The sequence below is a fragment of the Triticum aestivum genome, chromosome 4B, assembly GCF_018294505.1.
Source record: "Triticum aestivum cultivar Chinese Spring chromosome 4B, IWGSC CS RefSeq v2.1, whole genome shotgun sequence".
Taxonomy (NCBI): Eukaryota; Viridiplantae; Streptophyta; class Magnoliopsida; order Poales; family Poaceae; genus Triticum; species Triticum aestivum.
The window spans coordinates 97,236,275-97,259,941 of NC_057804.1; positions in this window are offsets into that span (position 1 = coordinate 97,236,275).

Consider the following 23,667-nt stretch of genomic DNA (forward strand, 5'->3'; position numbering starts at 1 on the left):
AACTGACAACACTGCGAGCAACAGTGGACAGAGACAACGTGATACTCGACAAGCGACCTAAATCGACCTTCTTCAAGCCAGCGGATGAGATAGTCAAATTCCAGGTCCACCCAACGGACCCTTCGAATTAAGCTTCCATAGGGACACAGCTGAAGCCCACAATAGACACCGCACTGCGAGACTTCCTGCGCGAAAATTGGGATATTTTTGCCTAGCACCCTTTAGACATGCCGGGCATCCCACGCAGACTGGCCGAACACAACCTCAATATACTGAAAGGATACAAGCCAGTCAACCAGACTCTTAGACGCTTCTCAGAGCCTAAGCGGCAAGCCATGGGAGAAGAACTAGCCAAGCTACTTGAGGCTAGATTCATCAGAGACATCAAACATCCGGATTGGCTAGCAAACTTGGTAATGGTACCCAAAAAGGACAAATCCTGGCGCTTGTGTGTCGATTTCAAAGACCTCAATAAAGCTTGACCTAAGGATCCCTTCGCCCTCCCCCGCATTGATCAGATAATCGATGCCACCGCAGGACATGATTCGTTGTGTTTCCTCGATGCATACTCCGGATACCATCAAATAAAGATGGCGGAGTCCGACCAGGCTGCAACAGCCTTCATCACTCCGTGCGGCCCCTTCTGTTTCAACACCATGCCCTTCAGGCTCAAAAACGCCGGCGCAACCTATCAACGCATGATTCAAACATGCCTGGAAAAACAAATTGGCAAGACAGTAGAGGCCTACGTAGAAGACGTGGTCATCAAAACAAGACACATCGAAACTTTAATAGATGACTTGAGGCTTACGTTCGATAGTCTCCGAACATACGACATCAAACTCAACCCGGAGAAGTGTGTCTTCGGAGTACCCTCCGGAAAATTGCTCGGCTTCATTGTTTCCAATAGAGGAATTGAAGCCAAACTGCGAAAATCCGAGCTCTATTGCAGTTGGCTATACCAACAGACCTCAAGCAGATCCAGAAATTAACTGGATGTGTGGCTGCCTTAAGCCTCTTTATCTCCCGCTTAGGAGAAAAGGCACTACCCCTGTATCGCCTTCTTTGACGCACCGAACACTTCGAGTGGATGGATGCGGCCATGGCCGGACTGGAAGAAATAAAGGCACTCTTGGCCACCAACCCAGTCCTGACCGCGCCAAACATTGGCGAACCTATGCTATTATACATAGCCGCAACACATCAAGTTTAAAGCGCAGTGCTCGTCGTCGAACGAGAAGCAGATGGACACAAGTTCCCGCTCCAAAAGCTAGTATATTACGTGTCCACTATCCTCACTCCATGCAAATCTCGGTACCCGCACTATCAGAAGATAGCGTATGCGGTCTTCATGGCATCCCGAAAACTACGACACTACTTTGAAGAGTGTTTGATCATGGCAGCCTTCGAAGTTCCACTCAATGACATAATAAATAACCGCGACGCAACATGCCGAATTGCTAAATGGGCTATTGAGCTCCTCTCGTTCGACATAACATATAAACCAAGGCGGGCCATTAAGTCACAAGTATTGGCTGACTTCATTGCCGAATGGACAGAGGCCGAACTCCCTAAAGAGTACGGTGCATACTCAAATTGGATCATGCATCTCGATGGCTCCAAAATGCTGGCCGGATCGAGAGCGGGTGTCGTCCTGACATCCCCCACCGGAGATACGGTGCAGTACGTCCTCCAAATATTATACACAGACTCTAACAATGCAGCGGAATACGAGGCTCTGTTGCATGGTCTTTGGATGGTGGTCTCCATGGGCATTCAACGCCTCGAAGTGCGCGGGGACTCGAACCTCACAATATCTCAGGTAAATGGAGACTTTGACGCCAAGGATCCGAAAATGGCGGCCTATCGCAATGCCGTCCTCAAAATATCAGCTCAGTTCGAGGGGCTCGAATTCCACCATGTGGTCAGAGAAAACAACCAAGCGGCCGATATCCTCGCCTGCATCGGTGCTAAACGCGACCCCATCCCACCTAAATCTTCTTAGAAGGGTTGTTCAAGCCGTCCGTGGCATGGGAAGGGGAGTCCGGCACCATTAGTCCGGCTCCAAACACAACCCTAAATTCTGAACCTTCTAACGTAATCGGAGGCTCTGCCACCGAAATAACATCTTCGACCCACGAAATAATGGCTGTCATCGCCCCGTGGACCGAGCCCTTCTTGGCCTACCTTAATAGGCAGGAGCTCCCCGAGGACCAAAATGAGGCACGCTGCATCGTGTGACGCTCTAAAGCCTACAAAGTCCATGAAGGAGAACTCTACAAGAAGAGCGCCACCGGAGTGCTCCAATGATGCATCTCCGAAGAGGAAGGGCGGAAGCTCTTAGCCGAAATCCATTCCGGACTAGGCGGGCTCCATGCAGCAGCCCAAGCTCTTGCAAGCAAGGCCTTTCGGACAGGATTCTACTGGCCGACAGCCCGGGCGGATGCATAGGACCTTGTCCAACATTGTGTTGGTTGTCAACTATTTGCCAATCAGAGCCATATGCCCCCTACCGCTCTCCAAACGATCCCCATAACTTGTCCCTTCGCGGTCTGGGGGCTGGATATGGTGGGACCCCTTAAAGGGGGAAGCCATAAGAAAAAAAATACTTATTGGTCATGGTGGACAAGTTCACCAAATGGATAGAAGCCAAACCAGTTAAAATGGCCGAATCTGGACCAGTGATAGACTTCATATCGGAGGTTGTACACCGTTACAGTGGCCCCCACAGTATCATCACCGACAACGGCTCGAATTTTACAGCCGAGGAGGTGAAAGCCAGGTGTAGCAAAATGGGCATTAAGCTCGACTACGCCTCTGTCTATCACCCCAAACAAACGGTCAGGTCGAACGTGCAAATGGTCTTATTATGAGCGGCATCAAACCCAGACTAGTGTGATCCTTGAAGGAATCAGAGACGCATTGGGTCGAGGAACTCGACTCCATACTCTGGGGGCTGCGGACCACGCCGAATCGCACCACCGGATACACACCATTTTTTATGGTGTACAGCGCAGAAGTAGTACTGCCCTGCGATATAATTCATGACTCATCTCGCGTGCGCATGTATGAAGAGAAGGGAGCCGAGCTAGACCGGCAGGATAACTTAGATGCTTTGGAGGAGGAGCATGATGTCGCTAAAGCCCGTTCCACATTCTATCAGCAGTAGGCTCGAAGGTATCAAAGCAGAGAAGTACGGGCCAAAACTTATAACATTGGCGAACTTGTTCTACGCCTACCTGAGAAAAAGAAGGACAAGCTCAAACCCAAGTGGGAGGGTCCCTTCATCATTGATAAAGTTCTCACTAGAGGAGTGTACCGACTGCGCAGCGCCTTTGATAACAGACTCGAGCCGAACCCATGGAACGCGGTCAGACTCCAGAGATTCTACGCCTAGCGCCGAACCCAGTGTTCGTATCCTAATCTCCGCCTCTTCGATTATGTTCTTTTTCCTCCTTTCTCGCCCCTTTTCCTTTTTTCACAGCCTTATAACTGTCCGGATGCACTAGGCACTCCGGCTGCACTATGCGTACACACTATACCTGGGGGCTTCCTATTCGGAAGCTAAATATAACCACTTTAATGGCTTCTTGCCAGCCACATATGCATTTTTCTTTCAATATGTGCCTTTTCTTCACCATTATATGCATCGATATGACTTAAGTTTTGGCCATGCTGGTTGCCTGGCTCTTGTATTTATGCCCTACGTTCCTGTTAATTCGGCTAGGGCATAAGGGGAGCACCTCTGTGATTGTTACTGCCAGTTGAGCCAGATGTGTACCTCAGACTGGGTGAAGCCGAAAGCTAGCGTTCTTAAGGTGAATATTAGGTCAGTGAACAAAAGATGTTCTCGTTCCTAACAACGAGAATACCCAGATGTTTTGTTTCCTGCGCTTTTTCTCGCAGTTCGGACATGCACATCGATGCATGCGTACCCAGAGAAAGGAACCCCTAACGGAACTATTCTCTCTGGAAGATGTTTCTTACTATCCATGTAATATAACATAACTAGTTGGGTACTTGTCTGTTCAAGCACTTATGACCCCTACGTCTGGTTTCCACGCATACCCCGGTTTTTCATTACTGTGTGGGTATTCGGATACACCCGGACTGTCGGATCCGGGGGCTGAAGCGAAAAGGTCCGCCATGACAAATGATTTTCAATCCGGCTAGGGAGTACATGAGTCCGTTCTAAATTACATAATCATATAGACTGGCTGTACTCTTCCTCTATACCATCCAATAGGCTATCTAGCTTACAATCCTGCTGGGAATACTTTGCAGCTAATGCTACTTGATCATATACTAAACTAACGGGTATCTCTTGTCCATTTGGCCCAGCCGGTCTGACTTCGGCCATATGGTTCGGGTCAGCCTTGGCGTATCACGTCTTCACCATGGCCCAAGCGTCTCTCGCACCTTGCCGGCAAGCTGATATCTTCCATAGTCGGAAGCGCCGCCGTGCTCCTTTGAGCATCTCTACAAGCTTGCCCATGCCTCCTGGCAGGGAAGCAGATGGCCACAAAGCCTGGGAAATACCCTGCATCACCTGCCGAGCTCGTTCGTGCAGTTGTGAAAGCTCTTGCAGCATATCGCCTATAGACCCGGGCATCTCCTCTTCAGGGCGTCCCGTCAACATACCTGCAGACATAACTCTATCAATACGCCTCCTCGCCGAACTATACTACAGTTCGTTCAAGCACTTACTATAAATGCCGCGTCGAAGCCTCCGATTCTCCTTCACGGAATCCGCGAGCTGAGCCCAAACATCTTTTAATTCGACGCTCAGTTGGAGATTAGCATCTTGCAGCTTATTCTTCTCCTGGATAGACTGCGTCAGCACGCGTTCGCCCGCCTTTAGCTGACTTCGCAGATGCAGCTCATTATCTCCCATAATCTCCGGATTTTATCCGGGATTGTCTGCCGAATATTTCATCAGATTTATAAAACATGCCGAACACACAAACTGGCAGAAGGAAATTCTTACCAGAAGAAGCCTTTTCGGATCCCCCTTGTTTGGCTACATTAGCCTTCATTTGGGCCGTACACTCCTCCAGCTCTTGAGACAACTGGGCATTATTCTCTACAAGAACCTATGCATTTACATGATCCTTAAATCAGTTGTGCCAACTGTTTCAAGTCTCAGGGGCTACTACTACACATACTTATTTATTCTCTTACCCGTATATCCTTCACATACTGGTCGGTTGCTCTCGCAAGGCCATCTTGAGCAGCGCAGATATAGGCGTGTCCGGAATTGAAGGCATTGAACGCCTCTTCGGAAAAAATACCACCACGGAGTACGGCTCGTCGGCGCCGATGATTCATGGCGCTCTCTACTTCTGAATTTGTGGTGGAAAGCATATCTGTATCCTCCGCAGGAGGACAGTTCGGCACTATCCCCACGTTAGCCTCCGCCCGTGAACCCGGTCCGGGAATCAGGCTGCTAGAGGCATGGTCGGTAGGGTCCCCGGACACAGTCCAGTGTTTCCTGTCGGGACATAAATCAAATCGTCACACCTCAACAAAAAAACCAAATAAACCACGGGGCAAGTTTAATGCATACCTCTACATCTGCGTATCGCTCCTAACCGCGTTCCTTTTAAGCCTGCCTTGTCTAGGCGCCTCTTGCTGAGAGGCCCCCGCGGGATCCGCATGATGTCCCGACCGCCGTTTCTATAAAAAGTCCGGCATGTGGTCATAAGGTACGGCAAAACGAAGAAATCCTTTCGAAAGGTTGGAACCTCGACATTACTTACATGCGACACGGGAAGCAGTCCGGGATAATCCGCGATGATGGCCACTAAAGAGGCGCCACTGCTTGCCTGATAGAAGGTCCCGTCGACGAATTCCATGGATATGTCTGGATCTTCTTCGAGTCCGGGGTCGAGATCCCGGCCAGGATCCTCTGGCTGCGGAGAAGGGTTGTTGAACTCTTTTATGGCCTTCCTTAGTTCCTGTTTTTGAAACAGCAAGGTAAATAATTGTGGTCAAGAAGGTAAGAGTGAATAGAGTCGAGTAACAAATAACAACTTACCCAACTTCGGGGGTTGTACATGGAAAATCCATCCCGCGGTTTAATGCGGAGGAACTCCTCTTCTTCTCCCTTGCACAACTCGGATAGTATCCTCGCCAAAGATGCGGCGGAGTCCGGACCTTTGCGACCGCAGCGGGTGGCATCGTCTTCTCCATTGAAGTGCCACATGAGTTTTCCCCTATATTACAGTGGCTGCACTCCCCTTATAATGCATATTGACATAACTTCAATTATTGTCAATCCTTATTTTTCCAGGGTTTGTATCCGGCTCATCAGATAGAAGACTTCCCTATTTTCTTCCTCCTGGGGGCTCCGAGGGCGCCAGCTTTGGCATTTCTTCAGCGGAGTATTGGTGAACTCAGGAAGGCCCATCCGGACTGGGTCCGAAAGAGGAACGTCATCGACATAAAACCGCTTTGAGGGCCAGTCTTCGGACGCCTTCTTTGGAGTACCGGACAGGTATCCGGTCTGGGTGATGCGCCATATTTCGGCTCTGCCAACTTGATATATAGATCCCTCCTGTTTGCAGGGGACGAGGCAAAATAACCTCTTCCATAGCTCGAAATGAGCTTCGCAGCCCAGGAACAACTCACAGAGGGCGACGTAGCCCGCGATCTGCAGTATGGTGGCGGGGGTAAGATTATGCAACTGGAGACCGTAGAACTCCGGGAGCCCGCGGAGGAATGGGTGGATTGGAAACCTGACGCCTCTTAGCAGATATGGGACAAGGCATACCCGCTCCTCCCGAGATGGGTTAGGGAATCTCTCTGCTTGCTCCCCGCCAGTATAGGTGGCTAGTCCGGATCGGACGGGGACCATGTATGCGGGCGGAAGGAACGCTTTGGTCTGCAGCTCTATTAGGCAGCTGTGAGGGATGGAACACTTTTCCCAATCCCCTGGCTTCGAGCTGGGAGAGCGGCGAGCTGGGCTGCGGCGACTGGTCATGATGGGATGGCCTCTTTTGGGCGCGCTCTGTGAAATTCTTGCTTGGGGGAAGCTGGTGTGATTTGGATCTGAAGATCCCCGTCTCCTCAAATAGACGACTCGCCTACGGGATTAGGGTGTCAAATGCAAAAATGCCCCTTCCCCTCTTCTTCGATCGACACGTGGAGGTGGCCATTATTGAAGCATAGAAGCCGAGGAGTACAACCTTACTGGGAGGCCAGACACTATTCGCTACAGCGGGTGCACCGGATTTGGAGAAGAACCCGACTTGCAATGCCGAAGACAATCTGCGTGCCAGACTCATCTTCATTGAAGCCTGGTTCGGGGGCTACTGAGGGAGTCCTGGATAAGGGGGTGTCCGAACAGCTGGACTATATACTTTGGCCGGACAGTTGGGCTATGAAGACACAAGATTGAAGACTTTGTCCCGTGTCCGGATGGGACTCTCCTTGGTGTGGAAGGCAAGCTTGGCGATTCGGATGTAGATCTCCTCCTCTGTAAACCGACTCTGTGTAACCCTAGCACCCTCCGGTGTCTATATAAACCGGAGGGTTTAGTCCGTAGGACTCATCATCATTATCAACAACAATCATACCATAGGCTAGCTTCTAGGGATTAGCCTCTCTGATCTCGTGGTAGATCAACTCTTGTAATACTCATATCATCAAGATCAATCAAGCAGGAAGTAGGGTATTACCTTCATCAAGAGGGCCCAAACCTGGGTAAAACATCGTGTCCCCAGCCTCCTGTTACCATTAGCCTTAGACACACAGTTCGGACCCCCTACCCGAGATCCGCCGGTTTTGACACCGACAGGGATGCCGAGTGATTATGTAACTATCAAACTCTTTCGGGCTTGATGCTCGAGCACTTCTGCTCGTCTCGTGGTTCTGAACTTTTGCAGGATTTATCTTAACCTTGTTTTCTTTGAATATCATGGCTCTTGCTTTCGTTGTTTCTGAACGTCTTTCGATTCTGAACGAATCTGTCCTTTACACTCGGCAACGAGTGGCTCTGACGATATGTTCAGTAGGCATTTCATTATCCTCGCAGATCAAGATGGAGCGCACATTGTACTTGTGCCACAGCTCAGACGTGGTGTTCAGTCGACACCTCATCATCCTTGCGGATCGGGATGGAGCGTATGTTGTATTTGTGGAGTAGCTCTAACGCGGTGTTCAGTCGACACCTCGCCATCCTTGCAGATCGGGATGGAGCGTACGTTGTATTTGTGGTGTAGCTCCGACGCGGTGTTCATTCGACACCTCGCCGTCCTTCAGATCGGGAAGGAGCATACGTTGTATTTGTGGCGTAGCTCAAGGGATCTTTTGTGACTTAGGCGATTACGGGGTTGCAGCTAAGCCTCCGAGTGGGAGGATTGCTCTCCACTCGGAAATGTTTTTAACTTAGGCGATTACAGGGTCGCAACTAAGCTCCCGAGTGGGCGGGTTGCTCTCCACTCGGAATGTTTTTTAACTTAGGCGATTACAGGGTCGCAGCTAAGCCCCCGAGTGGGAGGATTGCTCTCCACTCGGAAATGTTTTTAACTTAGGCGATTACGGGGTCATAGCTAAGCCCCCGAGTGGGAGGGTTTCTCTCCACTCGGAAATGTTTTTAACTTAGGCGATTACGGGGTCGTAGCTAAGCCTCCGAGTGGGAGGATTGCTCTCCACTCGGAAATGTTTTTAACTTAGGCGATTACAGGGTCGCAGCTAAGCCCCCGAGTGGGAGGATTGCTCTCCACTCAGAAATGTTTTTAACTTAGGCGATTACAGGGTCGCAGCTAAGCCCCCGAGTGGGAGGATTGCTCTCCACTCGGAAATGTTTTTAACTTAGGTGATTACGGGGTCGCAGCTAAGCCCCTGAGTGGGAGGATTGCTCTCCACTCGGAAATGTTTTTAACTTAGGCGATTACAGGGTCACAGCTAAGCCCCCAAGTGGGAGGATTGCTCTCCACTCGGAAACGTTTTTAACTTAGGCGATTACGGGGTCGCAGCTAAGCCCTCGAGTGGGAGGATTGTTCTCCACTCGGAAATGTTTTTAACTTAGGCGATTACGGGGTCACAGCTAAGCCCCCGAGTGGGAGGATTGCTCTCCACTCGGAAACTGTTTTTTAACTTAGGCGATTATGGGGTCACAGCTAAGCCGCCGAGTGGGAGGATTGCTCTCCACTCAGAGTGTTTTTAACTTAGGCGAATCGTATTCGCAGCTAAGCCACCCACTGGGGGATTTGGACACAGATGATTATTGGAAACCGATCATTATGATACTGAAAAAAAATCTTGTCTTTGGAAAGCAAGCTGAAATTCTTTTATTACAACTCGTCAGGTCGAGTGATCTATGTGTAGAAGTGGCGGAGCAGCTCTGCGTTCCATGAACGTGGCTCTTCCATCTTCTTGGCTATGTTGTAGATGTGGTAAGCTCCATTGTGAAGCACCTTGGTGATGATGAAGGGGCCTTTGAGGGAGTCCTGGATAAGGGGGTATCCAGACAGCCGGACTATATACTTTGGCCGGACTGTTGGATTATGAAGATACAAGATTGAAGACTTCGTCCGTGTCCGGATGGGACTCTCCTTTGCATGGAAGGCAAGCTTGGTGATTCGGAGGATAGATCTCCTTCTCTGTAACCGACTCTATGTAACCCTAGCCCCCTTCGGTGTCTATATAAATCGGAGGGTTTAGTCCATAGGACACAACAACAATCGTACCATAGGCTAGCTTCTAGGGTTTAGCCTCTACGATCTCGTGGTAGATCAACTCTTGTAATACTCATATAATCAAGATCAATCAAGTAGGAAGTAAGGTATTACCTCCATCGAGAGGGCCCGAACCTGGGTAAACGTCGTGTCCCCAGTCTCCTGTTACCATTAGCCTTAGATGCACAGTTCGGGACCCCCTACCCGAGATCCGCCGGTTTTGACACCGACATTGGTGCTTCCATTGAGAGTTCCTCTGTTTCGTTGCTGTAAGGCTCGATGGCTTCTCCAACCTTCAACAACACCGTCCAGGGTGAGACTTTTCTCCCCGGACAGATCTTCGTGTTCGGCGGCTTCGCATTGCGGGCCAACTCGCTTGGCCATCTGGAGCAGATCAACAACTATGCCCCTTGCCATCAGGTCAGTTTCGGGAACCTAAACTATATTGTCGACATCCGCAGAGACTTGATCTTCGACGGGTTTGAGCCCACGTTAGGAGCACCGAACGATCGCCACGTTGACAAGCTTGATCTTCTTATCCCTCATACTTTTAATACAGGACTCGAGCCCGGTCAGCTCCACAGGTTCGCCCCAGGCCAGGCCCTTCTTTTCCCAAGAAGTGAGCCGCATGGGGATTCCGGATCGGAACTTGGGGGCCGCCACCCAGTTGGCGTCGCATGGCTCGGTGATGTAGAACCACCCTAATTGCCACCCTTTCACGGTCTCCACAAAGGAGTCATCGAGCCATGTATCGTTGGGCATTCTACCCACCATGGCACTTCCGCACTCTACTTGTTGGCCACTCACAATCTTTGGCTTCACGCAGAAGGTTTGCAGCCACAGACCAAAGTGGGGCTTGATGCAGAGGAAGGCCTCACACACGATGATGAATGCCGAGATGTTGAGTACGAAATTTGGGGCTAGATCGTGAAAATATAGCCCGTAGTAATACATGAGCCCGCGGACAAACGGGTGAAGTGGGAATCCTAGTCCGCGGACAAAATGAGAGAGAAATACTACTCTCTCCCGAGACTTTGGGGTGGGGGTGATCTGTCCCTCCGTTGGAAGCCTGTGCGTGGTGTTTTCGGCCAGGTATCCGGCCGCCCGAAGCTTGGTAATGTCCTCCTCTGTGATAGAGGAGGCCATCCGCTTGCCTCCCACTCCGGACATGCTGCGGTCCTACGGAGAAGGTGAGAACTTGGGCGCTGGGGCTCGAGAATGCGAGAACGGATGAGCAAAGGAAGAAGAAGGCGTGGGTGAAAACGGGATATCCTTATCCCTTTATAAAGGCGGTACAGAATGTGCGCCTCCCCACTTGCCTCTCAAAATCTCTTATTTTCCAAGCGCCTCGGTCAATGGCGCTGGTTGGGTTACCCATACCCGTATTGATGAAGATCCCGCGATAAGGGGACACGTTCTCTGCTTTGACAAGACGTGCCAAAGAAACCGCCTCGCAATATGTGCGGTAGCTGGTTAAAAACAAACGGTTCGAATAATGACTGGGCCATGGCGTGATGTCACGCCGCGAAGAGCTATCAGCAGATTGGATTTGTGGTATATTATTCTCTCTACGGTGGTATTCGAAATTTATCTTGCAGAGACCGGACACGATTTAAGTGTTCGAAGATTACTTTGGAGTATTCGGAGATGGAACCCGCCTTGCAATGCCGAAGACAATCTATGTGCAGGACTCATCGTCATTGAAGCCTGGTTCAGAGGCTACTGAGGGAGTCCTGGATAAGGGGGTATCCGGACAGCCGGACTATATACTTTGGCCGGACTGTTGGATTATGAAGATACAAGATTGAAGATTTCGTCCCGTGTCCGGATGGGACTCTCCTTTGCATGAAAGGCAAGCTTGGCGATTCGGAGGATAGATCTCCTTCTCTGTAACCGACTCTGTGTAACCCTAGCCCCCTCAGGTGTCTATATAAACCGGAGGGTTTAGTCCGTAGGACACAACAACAATCATACCATAGGCTAGCTTCTAGGGTTTAGCCTCTACAATCTCGTGGTAGATCAACTCTTGTAATACTCATATCATCAAGATCAATCAAGCAGGAAGTAGGGTATTACCTCCATCGAGAGGGCCCGAACCTGCGTAAACATCGTGTCCCCAGTCTCCTGTCACCATTAGCCTTAGACGCACAGTTCGGGACCCCCTACCCAAGATCCGCCGGTTTTGACACCGACAACCTTCCCAGGCCGGAGCAAGCTTGTGAGGCCGTTTCTGATCCACCCGGAGTACCAGGTCTTCTTATTGGAACGCTCGTCCTTTGATATTTCGGGCATGGAATCGACGCAGATCTTGCTGGTAGATGGTCGAACGAATCAAATCCATCTCATGTTCTTCTTCCAAGAGATCAACATCGTCTTCTCGTGCTTGCTCTGCTTCAGCTTTTGTAAATAGTTCCACTCGGGGGGCATTGTGCAGCAAATCACTCGGAAGCACAAGTTCGGCGCTGTACACTAAGAAGAATGAGGTTTAGTTAGTCGACCGATTCAGTGTTGTTCTCAACCCCCATAATACGGACGTCAACTCAGTCACCCAGGCTCCGGCATCGTGCTTGAGGTCACGCATTAGTCGGGGCTTTAACCCTTGGAGGATCAAACCATTCGCCCTTTCCGCTTCTCCATTCGACTGCGGGTGTGCGACAGACGCATAGTTCACCCGAGTGCCTTGGGACACACAGAACGCCCTAAATTCGTCAGAATCAAAGTTGGAGCCGTTATCTGTGATAATGTTGTGGGGAACTCCATATCTGAATATCAACTCTTTGATGCAATTGAAGGCAGTGCTTGCGTCGAGGTTCTTGATGGGCTTAGCCTCAATCCACTTGGTGAACTTGTCGACTGCTACAAGCAAATGTGTGAAACCACTCGCACCGGTCTTGAAGGGGCCAACCATATCCAACCCCTAGACTGCAAACGGCCAGACAAGTGGAATAGTCTTCAAGGCAGACGCGGGTTTGTGGGACATGTTGGAGTAGAACTGGCAGCCTGCACACCTGTCGACTATATCCTTTGCCATCTCGTTTGCTCGAAGCCAATAGAATCCTGCTCGGTATGCTTTGGCCACAATGGTCCGAGAGGATGCATAGTGACCACAGGTCCCCGAGTGGATATCATTTAGGATCATTCGACCTTCCTCTAGGGTGATGCAGCGCTGAGCCACTCCTGTGACACTTTTTGTGTAAAGCTGCCCTTTTATCACTTTGAAGGCTTTGGATCGACAGACTATCTGACGGGCTTCATCCACATCCTCTGTGAGTTCCTTCCTGAGAATGTACGCAATGTATGGTACCGTCCAGTCGGGTGTGATCACCAAGACCTCCATGATCAAGTCGACCACAACTGGAATCTCGATATCAGTTGGGTTGGTAGAACTTATTGGTTGCGGGGGCTCTTCCTTCAAGGGATCCTCTTGTACTGACGGGGTGTGAAGATGCTCCAAGAACACATTGCCGGGGACAGGTTTCCGAGTGGAACCTATCTTCGCTAGATCATCAGCAGCCTGATTCTTGATTTGTGGTATGTGGTGGAGCTCTAACCCCTCAAACTTCTTCTCTAGCTTTCTCATTGCGTTGCAATAACCAGTCATTGCGGGACTCCTGACATCCCATTCCTTCATTACCTGATTAATCACTAAATCTGAGTCATCGTAGACCATCAAGCGTCGGACGCCGAGTGAAATGGCCATACACAACCCATACAATAGTGCCTCATATTCAGCTTCATTGTTAGAAGAATCAAAGTGAATCTTCAGGACATAACTGAGCTTGTTTCCTCGTGGGGACATTAAGACCACTCCTGCGCCAGAGCCATTTAACATCTTGGACCCATCAAAGAACATGGTCCAATGTTCCGACTGGATTTGAGTCGGCTGCTGTTGTTCTTCCACTCTGCGAGGAAATCTGCAATTGCTTGAGACTTGATGGCCTTCTTTGCCTCAAACTTGATATCCAATTGAAGAAGTTCAATCGCCCACTTTGCCACTCGACCAGTTGCATCTCTGTTGTTCAGAATCTCTGACAATGGAGCGTTGCTGACGACTGAAACTGAGTGATCAGAGAAATAATGTGCAACCTTCTTCATGGTTAGGTAAATCCCATAAACAAGCTTCTGATAATGAGGGTATCTCTGCTTGGACGGGGTCGAGACCTCTGAAACGTAATAGAATAGGCGCTGAAATTTGAAGGCTTTTCCTTCCTCTTCCCACTCGCCCGTGAGCATTGTGCTGACAACTTGTCTTGTGGCTGCGATGTAAAGCAACAGAGGCTCTTTACTAACTGGAGCAGCAAGCACCGGCTGGATGTGAAATGGCTTGGTCTCCCTAGCCGTCTGGAATGCGGACTCCAAGGCAGGTCTCTTGGCACGCAGCAAATCACTCGGATCTGCTATCTTCTGATACTCTTGGAATTCCACAGCTGCCATATGCTTGTCTGCTATCTTTGCACCATTCTGAAGACAATCCTCTGCTTTTTTCCGGTTACCGGAGACTGATATCACGCCTTTGGGGCTAGGCATCTTCATCTTGAGGTACACATAACATGGTCGAGCCATGAACCTAGCATAGGCAGGTCTGCCCAGAATGGCATGACAAGCACTTTGGAAATCCACAACCTCAAACGTCAACTTCTCTTTGTGATAATTCTTCTCATCGCCGAAAACCACATCAAGAGCAATCTGGCTGAGTGAGTCAGCTTTCTTTCCTGGGATGACTCTGTGGAACCTCATGTTGTTCTCGCTGAGTTTGGACATCGGAATGCCCATTCCCTTAAGAGCCTTGGCGTACAGAATATTGAGGCCACTGCCACCATCCATCAGAACTTTGGTCAGTCGAGTGCCCCCAACAACTGGGTCGACCACCAACGCCTGCCATCCAGGGGTTGCAACTCATGGCGGGTGATATGACTAGTCAAATGTAATAGGGTTTTTTGACCACTTCAAATATTTCGGTGTTGCCGGGGCAACCATGTTCACCTCTTTGTTAATGACTTTCAATCTACTTTTGCTCTCAACATCAGGAAAAATCACCAAGGTGGCATTAACATGAGGATATCCATCTTCCTCTTCTTCCTTGTCCTCCTCCTTCTCAGAATCTTTATCCTTCTCGTTGGGCGGATTTTTCTTTTGGAAGCTCTGGATCAGGAGTTGACACTGTCGAGTGGTATGTTTGGGGAGGACCAGATTCCCCTCTTCATCTTTCTTGGTGTGAATATGACATAGCAAATCCATCACGTCATTCCCATCTTAATCTTTTACTTTCTTGGGATTCCAGGGCCCTTTGGGCTTCCCTTTGAACTTTCCTTGATTCAACACTGTTGCCTCGGCAGGTCCTGCTGCCTCAGCCTTTCGCTTCTGCTTCCAACTGTAATTTCCACCTCCGGTGTCCTGGGCGATTGTTTTGTGCTTACCACTCTGGAGTCAGTCTTCCTCTTTGCTGTTAGCATACTTGGTGGCAATCTCCATCATCTGAGTCAGAGTCATATCTCCTGTCCGACTGAACTTCAGATTGAGCTCTCTGTAGCGAACGCCTTCCTTGAAGGCACATACTACTTGGTGATTTGGCACATTCTCCACTGTGTGGCACAAAGTGATCCATCTCAGGATATAGTCTCTCAAGGTTTCATTCGGTTTCTGCACACAATGCTACAACTCTGGTAGACTGGCAGATCTCTTGCAGGTACCCTCGAACGTTCTGGTAAACACTCGGGATAACTCATCCCAACTCAAAATGCTCCCAGGGGCCAACTGATTCAGCCAAGCTCTGGCAGAACCTTCAAGCATCAGAGGGAGGTGCATCATGGCCACCTCATCGCCGCCGCCGCCGATGTGCACAGCCACTCGATAATCTTCAAGCCAAGTGTCGGGCTTCGATGCTCCCGTGAACTTGGTGACACCAGTTGCCAATGTGAAGTTGTGGGGGACCTCAACGGCCCTAATGGCTCTTCCGAAACACTTGGGTCCAGACACGTGGACCCTGCTTCCACTGGGCCTATCTCTGTCTAGCCCTTCTCTGTATGCTCTGTTCCGGTCGACCAAGCCCTGAACAAGGACTGACCTTGCATCGAACCTGGGCTCTCTTGGGTCGACTGGAACTCTGCGGTCATTACCGTATGGACGCCTATCGTCATACCACCGGGGCGCGTATGACCAGCCCCTCGGAAGGGGCGAAGGCACTCGACGGTAGTTGTCACGGGCGAACTCACGATCATCATCTCCATGAACTCTTCCTAAGTGCCGATCTTGGCGATGCTTATGATCCCTTTGCCTCAACGGTGACCTAGGATTGTGTGCCGACTGAATAGTATCTGCCATTACCGATCGACTGTGAGTTCTGTTCCGTGACTAGGACACGGCAGAGTTCTGATCTCCTGCTGCCCGGAGCAGCGCTCCGATATGTTCCAAGCTCCTTCCTGCTTCCGAGCGAGACGGCTGAATGGACTCTGCAATACGTGCATCAGCTGTGAGATTTTGAATCGGCGTACGAAATACCTGAGTTTTCGGTGGAAACAGTTGTCGTGAATGCCGACTGGATCCAGGGATCAGTCGACGGGCATGCTCGTCGAGAGAATGTTGAAGATTCTCCGAACGAGTGCGCTCAGCCAGCGTGGCCAGGGGCACGTCCTCCAAAGCCCGAGCCTCGGCGGTTTCCCCTATGATGGGGGTATGGAGAGCCTCCTCGTTGCAGCGACGCAGCTCCTCCCTCTGCTGCAAACTGAGAGGTTGGGGCTGGTACTCCTCATGGCCGAACGACATACCGTTGCCATCCCTGTTCGCGCTGCTGCGACGGAAACCAGTTGGGCCATGATAAGAGTCGACCATGAGGACCTCTGCCTCGGGGTCACAACTCCCGCTCTCGGAAAGTGTGTCTGCCAAGTCAGTTGATAGGTCAACTGGACCGCAGTGATATACGTCGGGCTCGATCGTCGCGACTTGGGGGTGAATGCCTGTCAAGCCACCACGTGCTTCACCCACCGCTGGAGCCGTGATCGACCCAACCGCTTGTGGCGGCGTCCAACGGAGCGAGAGAACGACACGGGCGTCGACTGGTACGGGGTCGATGGCTGCCGGAGGAGGACGCTGCAGGCACTCACGCGGAAGTGGGACAAACCCCGGATTGGCAGTGCCTTGACATCGAGGGGGGCCTCCTGGAGCCAGGCCGAGTCATCGGCGACGAAAGTGAGCGCGCCGAGTCAGAACTCGCAGCCCATGATCAAACTGCCGCCGGAAACCATGTTGATGAAGACTGAAGAAAATACAACCTCACCGGAAGTCGCTAAGATGCTTAGCCCCACGTTGGCGCCAACTGTCGTGGTACTAAGACTGACAGTAAGAATAGGGGGTATGTATGAGGAGGCAAGGTCCTAGCTACGGTGAGCTTGTACGCAAGCGTTTACGAGTTTGAGCCCCTCTCGGAGGAGGTAAAAGCCCTACGTCTCGGTGCCCGGAGGCGGTCGACTGGATTATAGTATGTGTGTGTGTGTGTATGTTACAAGGGGTGCGAACCCTTGTGCCAGAGGAGGGGGTGGCTTATATAGAGTGCGCCAGGACCCCAGCCATCCCCCATTACAGAGAGTTCAATGTACATAAAGAGAGGGCGTTACTGATAACGCCAGCTATAAAGTGCTATTAATGCCTTTGAAGACTATGGAGTGAATGCTTGATCATTGTTGTCCTGTGCGACTCCTGGTCTTCAGTAGGTCAAGTGGTTTCTTGTATGGTCGAGTGATATCGGGAAGGAGGGGTACCCGAGTGCTATGACTGGTCGAGTGGATTGCACTCGACGTCTTCAATTGGTATTCCCTGTTGTCTTTGGGGTGCCTTTGCTTCTAGGGTAGTGACCTTGGGTAGGGTGTATAGGTCAGGCCTATGACCCTACCCTAGGTCTATATCCTCATCACCCCCATGAGCCTCAAAGGTCACAGTGTCCCCGGTCAGCTTATTGAATTCCAACCTCACATTGCATGGGACGATCTGTGTAAAAAAGGAAAATGATATACACAATGCATTGATGGCAATAACCCTAAAAACAAAATAGTTGCTACAAGTTTCATATAATTTGTTACCGCTGCATTAAGAAAACTCGGCTGGAAGTAGATGCCGAACAACGTGCCAGTTGCAAGGCTGCTGTCGCACCTTGACTTGCACAGTCGACAATCGACATGGTGGTGGTTGTGGCGCCATTTTCCTATGATAAGCATTAAATAGAGTTAAAAAGGGCAACCTGGTGCATGTAGCTCCCGCTTGTGCAGGGTCCAGGAAAGGGTCCGATCACTTTGGGTCTATTGTACGCAGCTGAGGGAGTCCTGGTTAAGGGGGTATCCGGACAGCCGGACTATATACTTTGGCCGGACTGTTGGGCTATGAAGATACAAGACAGAAGACTCCGTCCCGTGTCCGGATGGGACTCTCCTTGGCGTGGAAGGCAACCTTGGCGATTCAGATGTAGATCCCCTTCTCTGTAAACCGACTCTGTGTAACCCTAGCCCCCTCCGGTGTCTATATAAACCAGAGGGTTTAGTCCGTAGGACTCAAGATCATCATCAATCATACCATAGGCTAGCTTCTAGGGTTTAGCCCCTCTGATCTCGTGGTAGATCAACTCTTGTAATACTCATATCATCAAGATCAATCAAGCAGGAAGTAGGGTATTACCTCCATCGAGAGGGCCCAAACCTGGGTAAACATCGTGTCCCCAGTCTCCTGTTACCATTAGCCTAAGACGCACTGTTCGGGACCCCCTACCCGAGATCCGCCGGTTTTGACACCGACATTGGTGCTTTCATTGAGAGTTCCTCTATGTCATCGCTACAAGGCTAGATGGCTCCTCCGTCCTTCAACCACGCTATCCTGGGTGAGATTTTTCTCCCCGAACAGATTTTTGTGTTCGACGGCTTCGCACTACGGGCCAATTTGCTTGGCCATCTGGAGCAGATTGATAGCTACTCCCCCGACCATCAGGTGAGGTTTGGAAACCTAAACTACACCACCGACATCCGCAGAGACTTGATCTTCGATGGATTCGGGCCTGTGTCTGGAGCGCTGAACAATCACGACGCGCCCGACCTAGATCGGCAGTCGGACAGTATTCGGAACATCGCACCTGCCACCGCTCCGAACTTCGCTCCAGAGCGGGTCGTGCCTCCATAGGACGGGTGGATGGACCCCGCCCCCGAGGCCGCATACTCCTCGGCGTTGGAGCCGAACACAGACTCCCCTCCTAAAGGGATTTGTGTCTCCAGACCCCCGGAATCATCTCCGGCAGTGTGTTCTGGACCGCGCGCACCCGTGCCCATCGAATCTAACTGGGATCCAGTCACTGAGTTCACCGCCGCGGATATCTTTCAGCACTCGCCCTTCGAAGACATGCTGGATTCTTTAAGGTCTCTCTCTCTGTCAGGAGACTCCTGGCCGAACTATGTCCGGCTCGAGTGGGAAGCTGGTGACGAAGAAATTCGTCCCCCACCCACCACCCACTTCATAGCCACGGTCGATGACTTGACCGACGTGCTTAACTTCGACTCCGAAGGCATCGACGGTATAGACGACGATGCGGGAGCAGAAAGGAACCACCGCCCACAGGGCGATGGACTGCCACCTCCTCATATGATATATATATGGTGGATACTCCCAAAGAAAACAATGGCGATGAGGCAACAAAATAAAACCCCTCGGGGAGGAAAGGAAAACATGGGCGTCATTGGCGCCGCTCCAAGCCCCGCCACAACAATACCGGCACTGGAGAAGAAAATCCAGATGGTGCCGAAGAGGAATACAATCCTGATCAACCCACCTTCGAGCAAGCTGAACAGGAACACAGGCTAGCTAGCCCAGATTAATAGGCGACAGACGGATACTTGGAGGACAATAACTATATGCCCCCCTCCGAAGACAAGGTGAGCCTCGGTGACGCCGAATTTGGCGTACCAGAGGATCCCATAGAGCAGGAGCGCTTCAAGCGCAGGCTCATAGCCACTGCAAAAAGCCTGAAGAAGAAACAGCAACAGCTCCAAGCTGACAAAGATCTGCTCACAGATAAATGGACTAAGGCCCGAGCAACCAAAGAATACGGACTCACGTGCCGAACAAAATACTACCCAAAGCGCAGGTTACTACCTCAATTCGAGGAGGCGGCACTGAAAATCAAATGCAGGCCTACACCCGGCCGACAGAACACTGCGGCAAGGGGCTGCGCACAAGACTAGTGTTGCACACACAGCAACAACATAAAAATACCGCAGATGCATCAGCGGACATCAACAGAGTCTACAAACCTTGGTGCAACAAATATAAGCGTCCCAAGACAAAGAATAGCGTCCGGGGAACGACGATCAACACAGGAGCCCGTAATCCCCAAACCGTTGAGAGGGAGAAGAGACTTCAACATCTTAATCCGGGCCCCTCCAGCTTGCACCGCATACTTGACCGACCATGTTAAATCCATTGTACCCCAGGAGCAGCAGCCAATCATACAAATAGAGAATGCTGGGTCTTTAAACAAATCGGTAGGGCGGCACCGGAAGGAACGTGAAGAAGCCCGGACCATCAAGTTCAGGGACCAGTAACTCGAGGGTCGGACTCACCAAATAACTCATTATAGAGTATCATAAATAGGCGTGATGGTCATCCAGGCCCCGCCACCCTAGAGCTAGTCTTCGAATAGCCAAAAGTGTAATACCCACTTTCGGTCTAAAACCCCTAGGCAGGAGCCACTCAGCACCGCCAGGATACACCGTGACTCGATGCATTACCAACAAAGGCCGGGCTTCGCCTCGGCACCGAAGAATATTCGGCTACTTTCATCACTAAAGAAGTGAGTCACGGTTTTTATCAACCGAACTTAGATTCGACAGCCGAACTCCCGGACACCGACAAGGGAGTCCGAACTACTTCAGGATACCCCAACCTAATCATAGCTCATATAGACCCTTCAGCATAAGCTGGACGGATCACATCCACCGCTCATCCAATGCTCACACATGCCTCTTAAGCACTATTTGCAGGTTTACCCTGGCGCACAACCGGACCGGCGGCTTGGAACCAGCTCAGACGCATACAGGGGAAATGCCCACCTAAACACAATCCAGATATTCCTCCGGACCCGCGCACATCCAACCACCTCCCGGCCCCAACAGGTTCTGCCATCATGCCTCTCTTTTATAACATGCACCGTACCCATACGCATAGACGTATTACTTAAATACAGCATGTTGAGTCATTTGATGCTTATCTGCTATTTTTAACGATATTTTGTCACAACGGCATCCGAACATCTTGTTATGCCTTCAAAACGTCAGGGGCTTCCCCGCACCCGTACTACGACGTCCAAAGTCCGAACACCTTCCCGGTCGTTCGGCACCCCGAACTTATAGCATTATATGCATCAGCTCCGAATCATGTCTTGGGTCATTGGTTGGGTTTGCCCAGCTCCCATGTTTCGGTACCTTACGTTCCGCAATATCGGCTAAGGTAGCGCTGGGAGAACTACTGCGATTGTGTCCCGGTTCTGCCGGATGAACACCTCAGTAGAGAAAGCCGAAAACCGACTGTCATGGTAAGGCGAGAGCTGGTCAGCTGTTCGAGAGGTTGTCAAATCTTTAAGGATTCATTCCTCATAATGCCATCATAAAATGCCGTGTGCGAAGGATCAGTCCACCGATCAGGCGCTATTGGAGCCCCCCGTGCGGTCTTCTGAACACCAGGGGCTGCGCCGCCCATACTCGAAATCCTATGGCTAAGTGAGAGTGATAAAGCATTATAGTCTGATTGCCTGGTTTGCTGTGCTGAACACCTCCTTCATGGACCCAAGAATGGGACAAAGAGTGTTTAGGTGTATCCCGAACACCCCCGTAGTTCGTACGTGGGGGCAGAAGCCAACGACTAGCCAACTCTCAAGACTAACATGTTAAACAGCCGCACAGGAATAAAATTTACACATAACAGGTACCTATATATAAGTGACTCTGTTTTGCCTTACAAAGCTTTGCACAATTGCTTTCAGGAAAAAATAATGTCTTTCGTACATTCCTCGGCCACGAGGCGAGCGCCTTTCAAGACGCCATCCTAATATAGTTCGGGCTTGCGGTGCTCCTTCCCCTCCGGCGGCCCCTCGGTCATCAGCTTCTCAACATCAAGCTTCCCCCAGTGCACTTCTGCACGGGCAAATGCCATTCGTGCCCCTTCTATGCAAACTAACCGCTTAATGACGTCCAGCCGAGGGCAGGCCCACCCAATCCGCTTTACGAGCGCAAGGAAAATGCTTGGTATGGGCTCGGCAGGCCACAACCGGATAACTAAATCCTTCATGGCTAGTTCGGCCGCCTGATGCAGCTCGATCAGCTGTTTTAGCTGGTCGGCAAACGGCACCGGATAGTTCGGCGCCAAATACTGCGATCAGAAGAACTTCTCCATAGTTTCCTTCTTCTCAGCTCGGCAAGATTGGGCGGCATTAGATTGTTGCGCGGCAAATCCGCGAATGCTCCTGAAAAAATTAGGATTCAATGGGTCACCATGAATCTTCCATGTGAAAGCGCAAGGCACCTAAAACAAAAACCCCCTTACTAGCCGCAATCTTCTGTGCCTCCTGAATATCCTTCAGCGCGGCCTGGGCTTCCTCTCGAGCCTCACTCGCGGTTCGGAGAGCTTGGGGAAGTTCGGATTCTTTCAACGATAGACTGTGCTCCAAGCTCTCGTTTCTCCCTACGGCCTCCTGAAGCTCTCATTCAGCTTCCACGACCCTCGCCTCGTGTCTCTCACGGAGTGTCCGCTCTGCGGCCGCATTCTTCTCAGCCAGGGCAACAACCTTCTTGAGCGCCTCAATTTCAGCATCCGCCCCTGGAGCGCGCAATATACATACTTTAAGATAGTCACAACTATTTACTTGTGGCAAAATTTGTTAAAAGTTTTTCAAACATACCCTGTTTCTCCTCCAGCCGCTTCCTCACTCGGCCGAGTTCTTCTTCCGCCTGCACTAGACTCTGCTTGAGTCCGGACACTTCCGCAGCATGGGAGGAAGCAGTCACTGCAGACATCTGATTCACAAAAATATATACATGTCATTAGCTAACTCTCCTGTGGACGGGAAGTTGATCCCCTGTCCGGTTCCTGTCCTCTCCGAACAGTGTATCAAGGGCTACTATCTATACTATGACAGTCTTTTACACATACCTCCAAGCCTTTTATAAGGCTGATGCAGGATTCATTCAGTCCGCTTTCGGCGGCTTGAATCTTCTCTACCACCACGCCCATAAGGGCGCGGTGTTCATCAATAATGGACGCACTCTCCAGTGTTGTCGATAGGCCGCCGGACGACTTTGGTTGGACGGAGGTCGCAGGCAGAGTAGGACCGCCCCCTCCAGCCAATGGGGGCTGCTTGCCTGATCCCGGAGCCGTCTGGGTCTCCGGGACCGTGTCCGGCTGTGGGCCGGATCCACGATCGCCCCCACCGTCGACATTCATGGGAACCGCTGCTCCCGCGCCTCCGGCCTCCAAGGTGCACCCCCTTGGCTCAGGTCCTCTTTCGATGACACCTCGGTGTCGCAGCCAGGCTTTGGGGAAGGGGCCCTAGGAGGGGTATCACTTTGCAAAGCATCAGAACTCAATGAGTCCTCCGATGAGTCCTGTTGGGACGGAGACCTGGCCGGACTGTAAAAAGTACGGTGCGAATTAAAATACTACATTCTAGAAAATTCTGGATATATGGATGTGTCTGGATTTCGGGCACTTACGATTTTACCAGGGGCTGGGCCTTGGGATCCCACTCCGGGCTGCTATCGGTAGCCGTGGTGGATGCCTCGGGGACAGATGTTCTTCCCCTCTTGGGCGAATCTGCCTCTAAGGATGAGGAGGCGCCCTTTTCTTCCTCCCCCTCGCAGGGAACTCAGCCTCTTATTTCTCCTCCTCCTCCTCCTCATCTTCCTCCTCCTCATTCTCTTTGGAGGAGGGAGGGTCGCTGGAGTCTTCGGACTTCATATCCGAAGCG